Genomic DNA, 12,404 nt, shown 5'->3' with positions numbered 1-12,404 from the left:
ATATTTAAAGTTCACTCAAAAAAAGTTAGGACATATGATATATTAACAAAACACTAAATTGTCTTTGAAACTGTAAAAAAGGATCCCGATTTGTATATATATCAAAAGTTAACCAAAGTTATACAATATTACAGAGTACAGAGAGTTTTTAGTGTAAAATATCGTGTTATATATACCGCCCCTTTGGTTGACTGAATCAACGCACTACAACGCCGTATAATCATATTGAGACATCCCTAATTAAAAATCGCTCCGTTATTTTCCTTCCTTCCAAACTTTCAAGTATCAATAGCAACGAATTGTTTGTCAAAAAATAAAATAACATGTCAAATTACGTTTCTTTATGGCATATGTCAAAAGTATGTAATTTAGAAAAAAGTTGTCTTCTCTCAAGCAAATTTGATTTGATTCTTACATTGTATTGATATAACACCAAATTGTGATTCAGTTATATCGTTTCTTATAATTCGTTTTAATCCACGGTCTCAGCAAATTGACAGAGCAAAGGAATATCGTGATGATTTTTCAATTTGTTATAATATTTTTCATGGTAGAACTGTTTCGAATCAATCTCATCCTTGTATTTCAACCTACAGTGGATGACCATAAATGAGATTCCCAAATATTTAAATATAACATAACTTTACAAATAAAACTACTTTGTTTAACTTATGTCGTTATTTTAATATTAGTTTGGTGTTATAAAATGGTTTCGACACATTGCCGATTTTTTCAACCTCCAATTATTCAGTGGAAAAATATACAGATACACACAATATAATTATTTAGGAAACACATTTTCCGTCATAAATTATAGATTAAAATATAAGCAAAAACTACTACGGCACAATTTTAATATTATAATTACTACAAACGTGCTTAATTCTCAGATGTTTGATGAGTTGAAACGTATGCCCATACTGTGGAAAACTTTCCATAAAATGAAAGTAACTGCTTTATATACAGACAGATATGTGAAACTCCAACGGGAACATTCCAGTCCTCAGCATTTTTGATAGAACTTTTGAAGACGGTTTCTTGGTAATGCTGTTTTCTCTGTTATTGTTATTTTTTCTTGTACTTTTTTCGGATTTCTTGCATATTTTTTCATATTTCATAGCCTCAGAGAAAATAGCATGCCCTCAATCTCCGGAGATCTATCTTTCAACACTCTAATCCGGAGATTGCATGCTTGCATGATATCCAACCCTGTGAATCCGACAGATACAAGAGACCTTGTCTCTTGGCTGTCTAGACTTCTGCGTCTCTTTGGGACATCTTTTCTTTACTATGTAGCGATTGTTACGTACCTCTTTAATTTTCCCTTCTATTTTCCTAAACCTTTATGGTTAACTACTCTTAGGCCATGATCTTCGGATCGGTGCCCGGAGAGGGGTTTTTAGTCGGTAAAGTCCGGCACTACGTCTTGTAGATTTCCCCTTCTTTGCTCCAATAAAAAAAATCATAATTTATTCTGAAAACAAATTAATGTGTTATTTTATGGAGCGTTATTCTGTGTTTAGTTGGGAATTCCTGTAAATATAATTAATGAATTTAGCCAAAACTATTCCCTAAAAATAACAGTTGGGTACGATCGGTTTCATTTCTAGCACTACTGTACATAAGTATTTCTTCTAATTACCATTTTCAATGAGAAAGAACCTCATTAATAAAGAGAGAATATTTAACTATTAATTTTGAATTGAAGCGTAGGAGCAACTTCAGAGAGATGTGTTTCTTATGAAATAAAAGTTCGAAGTGATTAGAATTTTGTGGTAAACAAATAAAGAAAACTTTTTGGTCTACTTGATTTTATGAAAAATATTGAAATATGTTTATATAAAACGAAATTCAAATGTCTACAAATGAATAACGAATTAATAAATAAAACATTGAAATTTGTTTATGGCAACGGAATTCAAATATCTGCAAATGAATAATGCATAGAAATTCAAACAAAATGGTCCTGTGGCATAGACAACTGGAGTACCTACATTGTAAAGGCGTACAGGATTTGCACAGAAAGCGACTGGTACACGGTAATAAATTGGATAATGATAAATTACCCATGTGGTGTGACAATGTCAAGGAGGTGAGCAAGCAGGGAAACCCTTTACTGACAGAGAAGGAAGAAGTAAGCAGTTACTGAATGTTGTTCATTCAGATATCTGCGGACCAATGCGAGTCAGACTCAGCGGTGGATCAAGATATCTTCTTACATTAATATACGATTATAATAGGTGGTGCCAGGTTTTTTTTTATAAGTCAAAGAGAGAAGCTTTTGAAAAATTTAAGGAGTACAAAATAACTGTCGAAAAACAAACTGGTAATGAAATTAAGAGAGAATTAGCTGAGAAATTGAAGATCAAATATTGCTAGGTTTTTCTTTAGAATAGAAATTAACCAAAGTAAGAAAGGAGTAAGACAAAAAAAATATATTTTAGAGAAATTCAGAATGGTAGATTGCAATCCAATTAAAACACCGTATGACTGCCACTCAAAATTTAACAGAGATTTAAAACCATTCAAAGACCCCACACGATACAGAGAATTAATTGGTACTCTAATGTACTCTAATGTAACCGATCAAAACTGGGGCTTTACAATAATTAGCTGTGTCGTTGGATGTGGTACTGCCTTCCTTTCTGCGAATAGAACCTGGATTTGAGCCTCCTTTTCCTTTTCTTATTTCACGGTTCTTGTCTTTTAATAGGAACTTTAATAGGGTCACTAAATAAAAACGAAAATATCACTACCAACACTCTGCCATTGATAACCACAGAAAAGTCTCTTATTGTTAGCGACTTATGTCAATTGTTCAAAGTGTGGGTAGCAACCAGGGAATATTGTTGAAAATTACAATTTTTTTTTTGAGTTGTTCGTCCCTCATTTGTCTGAATTTAGTTATAATAGTTACCATAATCGAAAGAGAAGAGTTGTTAATTTGTTAAACTATGTGTAGGGTCCGGAAAAAAGAAAAGCTAAGTGAAAAACTCAATAAAACCCAAACGTCTGCTGACGTTTCCAGAGGTACCCGATTTCCTTAGGAATAAAATTTTGGAACTAGAAGGTGAGAATACAGAGAGTGAAAGAGTGCTTACACAGCTTTGTCGTCTAAACTAGGGATACCATCGGTAAACTCTGATAGTACCCCTACTCCTAACGCTAATCCCAAATTTTTATCCCAACTAGCCACCCCTACTCCTGCAAAGTCTCCCAGCTCCAAAACTCAGAACACATCTTGGAACTCGGTCACTTCCAGAAGGTGATGTCGAAATTGTGAACCATTTATGGTTCAGTGTTGAAATTTTTGTATATTGAATTGTATTAAAGTATTTTAGACCAAGTACACTAAGAATTAGAAGAGCCTTCTCATAATTTTGTTTTGTTTGGTGTCCGATCCTATAATGCTCTATGGCGAATTACAGAAAGAAGTTATTTCAGTCAGCCAAAATGTGCGGAAAATGGGATCATATAAATATTAATCAAGGAGCTGACCCAGCTTACAAAATCCGATAATATGCATTCCTCAGTTAATTTAATGCTGTCTTGTTAACCCGAAGTAGTTTACCTGAAGCATTCTTCTCAAAAAAATCTAATTTACAGCGCAATGAAGCTTACGCTATTATTAAGAATTAAAAATTATAACACAACTTAAAACAAATAATGTTCATCTCCTCTTGGGAATCCAATTGTAACTGATGCGATGACCTGTAGGAGTGTACTAAAACTACACATAAACTAATAAAATTGTAATTTGTATTGTGCGCCTGTAGACAGTTAAGTTGTAATTTTAACACTAAATTCTTAAATATAAGTTTTTCTCCTGAAATAATAAATTCTTTTAAGAAAATTTAATAGGATATGGAGCCAGAAAAGCCCAGGGAAGCCCAGAATGGCTTACTTACTGAGAAAAGTAATGAAGTTAACCTAAAACGTCAATACGACAATTGAAAAGTGTTTTCTCGTAACATCTGGAATAAGGGTTCTTAAATTGTCAGCAAACAATCAATTGGCATTAATTGAAAAGTTAACCGGCCGAGATAATTACGTAACATGGCGATTTGCTCTAAAAACATACCTACAGCAAGAGGAGTTGTGGAACTGCATAGACCCCACCACATGTGTCATTGTGGACACAAAACGAGACACAAAGGCAAAAACTAAGATAAATTTACTAGTTGACTAAATAAATTACGTGCACATGCAAGAGAGTAGTACTGCAAAAGAAGTATGGGATACGTTTTCATAAGTATTTGATGACTCTTTGTTGACACGCTGTGATGGGCTGCTGCGTGATCTCTATAATACTTCACTTACTGTATGTCAAAACGTAGAGAAATATGTGAGCAAAATTATGTGTACTGCTCGCAAGCTCAGAAACATTGGTTTCGCAGTTGACGATGAATGGCTAGTTACATTGCTACTCTCCGGTCTACCAGAGTCCTCCTATCAACCAATGATTATTGCTATTGAAAGCTCCGGCATGAAGATAACTTCAATTTCTGTGAAATCAACATATCACAAAATGTTAAACAACCTGAAAGTGACTCAACAGTATTCTCAGTCAACAATAACAACCACAAGAAGCAAAGTAAGTAAGGGTGCTACACTTGTAATAAGTAAGGTCATAAAAGTCCTCAAATGCAAATCCAGGACCAAGAATGTTCAACAAAAAGCAAGTGGTTCATCATATGCTGTTGTGTTTGAGGCAACATCCAGCCAAAATGACCCATGGCAAGTGGCTTCCGGTGCATCGTCACACATGACAAGACGTAAGAACATGCTTGAAAATATGACGGCTCCTGTCATATATAAAATCAGAGTCGCAGACAACAAAGTATAATCTGTGCAATGTTCAGTACAAGTGAGGTTGGACCATTATGACGATGAAGGTCAAAACGAAAAGGTGCTTTTTACAGAAGTATTATGTGTTCCTAAACTGGCAACAAATCTATTGTCTCTAAGTCAGATTATTTGCGATGGTAGCCAAATAAAATTTGACGGAACAAGCTGTGTTATTATGAACAGCAGAAGTGAGGTAGTATCTTCCCACTGTGGCTTTATGTGAGGGTCGACTGGAACAGTATTAGGATTAGCATTAGTCATTTCAAATCTGTTTAAAATTTGTTCCGTATAAATACTAAAACTACTACTAAAACTCTTTTCGGTGTAGAGTCGAATTTTGCATTCCAGCAGCGAGGGAATTGTTTTAACCCATATAGTGACTTGTTCAATTTACATACCATGTTTTCGTCATGATCCAACCCTTCTTGTTAAGTCATAAATAGGTGTGTTCAAGTTCTCCATATAAAAATGCTGTCTTTACGTCTAGTTACTTGATTTTGTGATTATTTTGTACAGCCACAGATAGTAACAATCGTATTGAATCTCACCTGACTGTTTGTGCAAAAGTTTCCTGGTAATCAACACGTGACATTTGACCATATCATTTCACACACAGATGTGATTTGTAACGTGGTCATTAAATAAATGAATCACTGTAATTAAAGTTATTATAACAAATCGAAAAATCATCTCGATATTTCTTTTCTCTGTCAATTTGTTGACACTTTCGAATAAAACAAATAGAAATATATTAAAAATATAACTGAACCACAATTTGATGTAATATTAAAACTATGAAAGAAACAACTCAAATTTACTTGAAAGAAGACAACTTTTTTCTAAATTACATATTTCGAATAAGGTTTAATTGGACATGTTTTGTTTATATTGTAACGTCTGGCACATGTCACAAGGAAACGTAATCTTAGCAACATAAATGTTATTTTCTTTTATTTGATAAACAAAATTCCTTCGTTGCTATTGAAACTTGAAAGTTCGCAAAATGTCACTCAATCCCACACCCACTCCCAAATGTTCGTTTAGTTTTGTAATTACTGATTAATTAAAATTTTATTTATGTGTATATACATCTAGTTATCCTGTTTTCAATTTCATCCCTCACGTCAATTTCATCCCTCGTATCACATATTCAAATTAAATTATAATAGTTGGAACTTCTCTTAGCAGCAATCTATTCTAATGGAAATATAAAGTTAACAAAGCTAACAAAAACAATTTCTTTTCACATGTTAATTATCTGTCAGAATCACAGACAGTTTTTGTATGTCGACGATAGATCTGCAACTAATTTGATTTCCATGACTTTCAGGACTAGTAATCGACATCTCCACAATAATGGCATCAAGTTGCCATTATTGTAATTGTTTAAATATTCCTAACGAGTTCCTAAGGAGTCAGCACGTTTTGACAACTCTGGCAATTTTGACAGCTAATGTGAGAGTATTTCGATCTGCTTAATTGCTGTACATATAATCCGCGATACCGATTATGGAAAGAGGTTATTTTATACGACAAAACATCACAGAACCTGGGATCCTACAGCAGTATTTGTGTAAAAAGCTACTTTAATGTGTGGGCAAAAGCACCAAGATATGATCCAGCTTTTCCTTTACATTTACCCAAATTCATTTTAGCTTGAGCCGAACCAACTTTTCTAGAAAAACTACCGCCCAATCTATTACTCATTTTTAAATTTCAAACACATTACATTAAAATCTTTTATCTAAAGTATAACTTGCGAATATGGTGTTGATTAATTTTTTATAAAAACTAATCACTTTACATTGCAATCATTATGATTATTTACAGTGGAAAAATTACTTGACAAATCCAGCCCATTTAGTGCAGCAAACAATAAATCATGGCAGATTCTATCAAATGCCTTTTAAATGTCTGTATAAACAACATCAACCTGTAAATGATTTTCAAGAGCACCAACTGTCGAGAGGTTATAAATAAGAAGGTTGGTCGCAGAAGGTTTTGGAACTAAGGCATAATTGGAAGTTTTGGAACTAAGGCATAATTATTTTGGAAATGATTTTTTTGGACAATTTTGGAAAACAACAAGTTAACTACCTCTATCCTTTAAGGTAGGTATAACAAACGATTTTTTACGTACGTTAGGAAATAAAGTAGATTTTAAAAACATTTTAAATTTCATTGTTAGAGGCTTTGTTAATGAGAATCCACAATTCATTCAATACTGTAGAAGGAATATCATAAGGACCTCTATTACTAGATAAATCAAGACTTCTGAGTTCATTGAAAACATCAATCTGGACAAAATTATAATAACGTTTTGAATATAAACAAAAATATTAGATTTGTGTCTGCATTGAAGGCTAAAAAGTGAAACAAACAGCTAACGAAGTGTAAATACTTATTTCTTTTGTTGTTTTTATCTTTTCAATGACGAAATTGTAAGAAGTTACCAAATAATTGTTCAAGATCAGTTTTGAAATCAAATGATATTTTGTACATATTCAGGTTTCAATGAAGGCGATATGTTTATTAATCAAAAGTAAAACATACTTTTGTTGTCTGAAGAATATGCATCGACAAAAGTGTGTGAAATTTTATATATTTTCTTTGATAAGATAATAATAACACTTAAACATCTTTTTTAGCTGCTTTTTTTCAATTCTGTTAAACTTATAAATTCACATCACATAATTAGGACCTTCCCACTTTCCGCATATTTTGGCAAATTGAAATAACCTCTCTCAGTAATTCGCCAAAGAGCATTATAGGATTGGACACCAAACAAAACGAAATTACACAAAGATCAGTTGCCAAGATTGTCAATGAGCTGTCAAAAAATATTAACCGAAACTGAGATCTGAGACGGCTAATCATGAGCGCTGTTTTTTCCCAAACCAATTTAAAAGTTACTTCTCTATGAGAAGTCTCTTCTAATTCTTAGTCTACTTGGATTAAAATACTTTAATGCAATTCGATATACATAAATTTGAACACTGAATCATAACTGGTGGGGTGCATCGTAGTCAGACAATTTCGACATCACCTCCTTGGGGGTGTCCGAGTTCCTGAGTTTTGGAGCTGGAAGACTTTGCAGGAGTGGGGGTGGCTGGTTGAGATAAAGATTTGTGATTAGCGTTATCAACTCTTCTCTTTCGATTATGGTAACTATTATAACTAAATTCAGACAGAGGAAGGACGAACAACTCAAAGAAAAATTGATACTATTAACAATATTCCCTGGTTGCACTTTGAACAATTGACAAAAGTCGCTAACAACAAGAGACCTTTCTGTCGTTACCAATGGCAACGGTAACAATCGTCATTTATCCAAATTTTAGTAGCAACTACGGAAAAGTGTTTGTTAAGGAATGAAATTGCACATTGATACTTGGAACACTCTGTATAGATGCCCTAACGCAAGCGTCATGCTACGCAGGGTTTTTAGTTCTTAGTTTTTAGTCTTTGACGTTTCTAACACACTTTGTAATAATATAATAAACGATCAGTGTTCTTGTAACATCGACTATTATTCTCATCACACTCACACCTCAGTTTTCAAAAGTGTTTGTAGTGATATTTTTGTGTTTATTTAGTGTCCATCTTTTGTCTGAATTTAGTTAGTTACCAAATTCAGACAAATGAAAAAATTTGTTTACTTGTCTGGTAACCTTGGTTACCAATCCAAGAAACAACTGAATTAAATTTTTGTTTTCGTACTATAAACAGTTTAATAACCGAATTAGCGATAATGAAATGGGAAAACAGCAAGTGTGGCTGCAAAAGGTCGAGTGTTTCCGAATTATATTGGAACCGGACGGCACATCGCCAGCAAAAACCGTGAAAGAAGAAAAGAAAAAGGCGGTTCAAATCCAGGTTCTATTGGCAGAAAGAAAGGTCAACCGCCCGCTAAACCCTGAGCACGACTCCGTTCCAAGTTCCGAAAGAGTTAACTATCTAAAGTAAGTAACAACAGAAAAATTCGGCAAAGTGCCACACCGACATCAGACCCAAATGGAGTTAGACATAACGTTAATATAAACAATAAAATAGAATAAAGTATGTTAAAAAACAATAACAATTGACAAATGAAGGCGACCGAGGTAACCTTGGTGATCAAGAAATAGTGAGAGTCAGTTTGAGAGAAACAGCTCAAGAGCTCAGTAGTGGCTGTCTTTTTTGTTGATTCATCCTTTGTATTTCAATTAATTGATTCAATTGATTGAATAAATTACTGCAATTTCTTGCATATTCTCTGAGGTTATGGGCCCAGTGCGTGCAGGATAAAGTTATACAATTGAGGTTGGAAGTCAATTGTAGTGAAGGCAACAGACAAAGATGGCGAACGTTACTGTAAATAACATTCTAAAAATTCAACAACTCGATGGCACGAATTTTAGCAAATGGAAATATCGTGTGGGAATTTTGCTTGATGAAATGGAGTTGAGAAGATCCATCGAGGAATCGTTGGAGGTCATTCTTACAGCGGAAAAAGATGTGACCAGACATCCTACGATTAAGTTGAATGAAAAGAAATGTGTTTCGATATTAGTACAGTCAGTTCAGGATAGCCAACTTGAGTATGTTCGCGAAAAAGCTCGGGCAAAGGACATGTTCGACACATTATGCACGATTTTCGAAAGGAAAAGTGTGGCGTCGCAAGTTTTATTACGAAAACAATTGCTGACAATGAAATACAATGAGTCGGATGATATGATAAGTTTACTTTTGCAATTTGATAAGAGAATTCGAGAGTTAAAGTCAACGGGAGCTACAATGGAAGAGCTTGATGTGGTTGTACATTTGTTGATTACTATGCCATGAGGTTATGATAACCTAGTGACAGCATTGGAAACAATGGATCAATCAAAGTTAACTGTAGAATTTGTTAAAACGGGGTTAATGGATGAGTACAACAAGCGGACTGGTGAAAATGGTTCGAGTAAATCAATTGAGCCTGGAGCAATGTTTGCTGGGAAAAAGACAATTATATGTCATATGTGTAAAAAATCTGGACACAAAAAGGCTCAATGTTTTCGCAATAAAAACAAAAAAGAGAGGTCAAATAGAGAAAGCGCAAACAGAGCAAGCGGTTCATCGATGTATGCAATTGCTGAAGATGGTACCAAAGAGAATTTGGCAGAATCGAAGGCATTTAACGCTCAATTGCAGCAGAATAGCGGTAATTACGCGGAAATAAAATTTGTTTTAGATTCTGGAGCGACTCAGCATATGGTGAATCAGAAGATCTTCGATAAATTTGGAACCAATTGACGAAATAAACATTTCGGTTGCCAAGAAAAATCAAAGCATTGTTGCAAAGCAACGTGGTGACATTCTTGTTAAAACATTTCACCATGGTGACACATCGGTAAAAACAATGGAGGACGTTCTATTCGTGAATGATTTGAAATGCAACTTGATGTCAATTCGAAGACTAACACAAAAGGGATATCGAATTGTGTTTGAGGGTGATTATGCCTATGTATCGCTGAATGGTATCGAAAAGTTTGTCGGACGCGTAAATGGAAGAATGTATGAAGTGACTTTGTTCGTTGACAACAATGTGTTTGCGGGATTTACAGGAGTGAATAAATTGAATACAATATCACAGAATTTATGGCATTTTAGACTTGGTCATCTCAACCGAAATGACATGAAAAAGTTAGCCAATTGTATGGCTATTGGTTTGAGTAACGTAAAAAAAAGGATACACAGTTGTGCGAATCGTGTGTACTTGGAAAACATGTTCGTTCACCGTTTCCAAGAAATTCAAATACACGTTCATTGCGAGTTTTGGAATTGATTCACAGTGATGTTTGTGGACCGTATCCAACGAATGCATACGATGGGTCACGTTATTTTGTGACATTCATGGATGATTATTCGAGAGCATCCATGGTCTATTGCATCAAGAGAAAAAGTGAAACGTTTGGTAAATTCAAGGAATTTGTTGCAATGGCTGAGGCACTTCATGGCTCAAAGGTGTCAAAATTGAGACATGATGGCGGTGGTGAATATACGTCAAACGAATTTAAAGAATACTGTAAACAAAAGGGTATTCAGATGTTAGTCACCGTTGCATACAATCCGGAAATGAATTCAGTATCTGAACGTTTAAATGAAACGCTGCAACACAAGGCTACGATAATGCTTTTGGCCAGTGGGATGGAAAATAAGTTTTGGAATGAAGCAATTATGTCGGCAAATTATATCAAAAATCGATCGCCAACAAACGCGGGTGGAAAGCAGTTTAAAGGCAAGACACCAGCAGAAATTTGGTTTGGAAAGAAACCAGAGCTGTCAAACCTTCGAATATTTGGTTCTGAATGTTACAATCATATTCCACATGAAATGCGGTTGAAATTACAAGCAAAAGCAACAAAATGTATTATGCTTGGTTATGGTGCGACGTTTGGTACGTATCAACTTTGGAATATTGAACAACAGAAGCTAATTTTTAGTCGAAATGTAACATTCAATGAATCATCGGTATTAAATCGATCAAAGTTAGTAGAGGTAATCGGTTCAGAGGCGGTTACAGATAGTGGGAGTACGTGTGACGGTAAAGCAGTTCAACCAAATGATGATGAACAGTCGCGTACTGATAAAACTGGAGAAATCCACAGTACTAATTTGGATTGTGTTGGTAACGGCGTTTATTTGGATAACATGGGTATCAGCGAGGTAACTCAACGAAAGAGCGGGAGAGTAAGAAAGGCACCGCTACGTTACGGTAATTATGCACCTGAATGTGATGCCCATATGGCACTATCATCTATCGAAGGTGAATCACAAGTGTTATCAGCAGAACGATTTGTTGGTGACGATCCGTCCACAATATCGGAAGCAAAACGGCGTAGTGACTGGTCTGAGTGGGAATAAGCAATCAATTGTGAGATGCAGTCGTTAGCAAAGAACAATACTAGGTCTATTTGCGACTTACCTAGAGGAAGAAAAGCAATCACAAATAATTGAAATGTCTTTATGATTCGGATTGCCTTCATTCTATTCTATTGAGAGGCGGTGTTAATATAAACAATAAAATAGAATAAAGTAAGTTAAAAAACAATAACAATTGACAAATGAAGGCGACCGAGGTAACCTTGGTGATCAAGAAACAGTGAGAGTCAGTTTGAGAGAAACAGCTCAAGAGCACAGTAGTAGTTGTCTTTTTTGTTGATTCATCCTTTGTATTTCAATTAATTGATTGAATAAATTACTGCAATTTCTTGCATATTCTCTGAAAAGTAAGTAACAACAGCAAAATTCGGCAAAGAGCTACACCGATATCAGACCCCCAAATGGAGTTAGACATAACGTTCGTCCTTCTGTTTGAATTTAGTTATAAGAGTTGCCATATTCAGACAAAAGAGAAGAGTTGTTAATTTGGCTGGCAACCTCGGTTACTAAACCAATAAACCATGTGTAGTGTCCGCGAAAAAGATAAGCCAAGAGGTACCCGAAAACTAGATGTTAAGATTAAAATCTCGGAACTAGAGGGTGAATTAAAACGAATGAAAGTAAGTAATGCAGTAAGCTGTCTGCTAAACTAC

The 12,404-nt window shown here is 34.7% G+C and overlaps 1 long non-coding RNA gene across 4 annotated transcripts in view; it reads left to right on the top strand.

Annotated features, from left to right (window-relative positions):
* Window positions 1-12,404, top strand: part of LOC126264217 (uncharacterized) — a 136,459-nt gene that overhangs the window by 21,527 nt on the left and 102,528 nt on the right. For all 4 annotated transcript variants that reach the window (XR_007546980.1, XR_007546979.1, XR_007546977.1 and 1 more), the window contains exon 2: window positions 3,031-3,070. This is a non-coding gene — a long non-coding RNA (uncharacterized LOC126264217). The remainder of the gene's footprint in view (window positions 1-3,030; window positions 3,071-12,404) is intronic.

Source organism: Aethina tumida, chromosome 1 (genome assembly GCF_024364675.1).
Source record: "Aethina tumida isolate Nest 87 chromosome 1, icAetTumi1.1, whole genome shotgun sequence".
Taxonomy (NCBI): domain Eukaryota; kingdom Metazoa; phylum Arthropoda; class Insecta; order Coleoptera; family Nitidulidae; genus Aethina; species Aethina tumida.
Note: the sequence above shows the minus strand (reverse complement) of the source record. Positions and strands in the feature narration are given on the sequence as shown.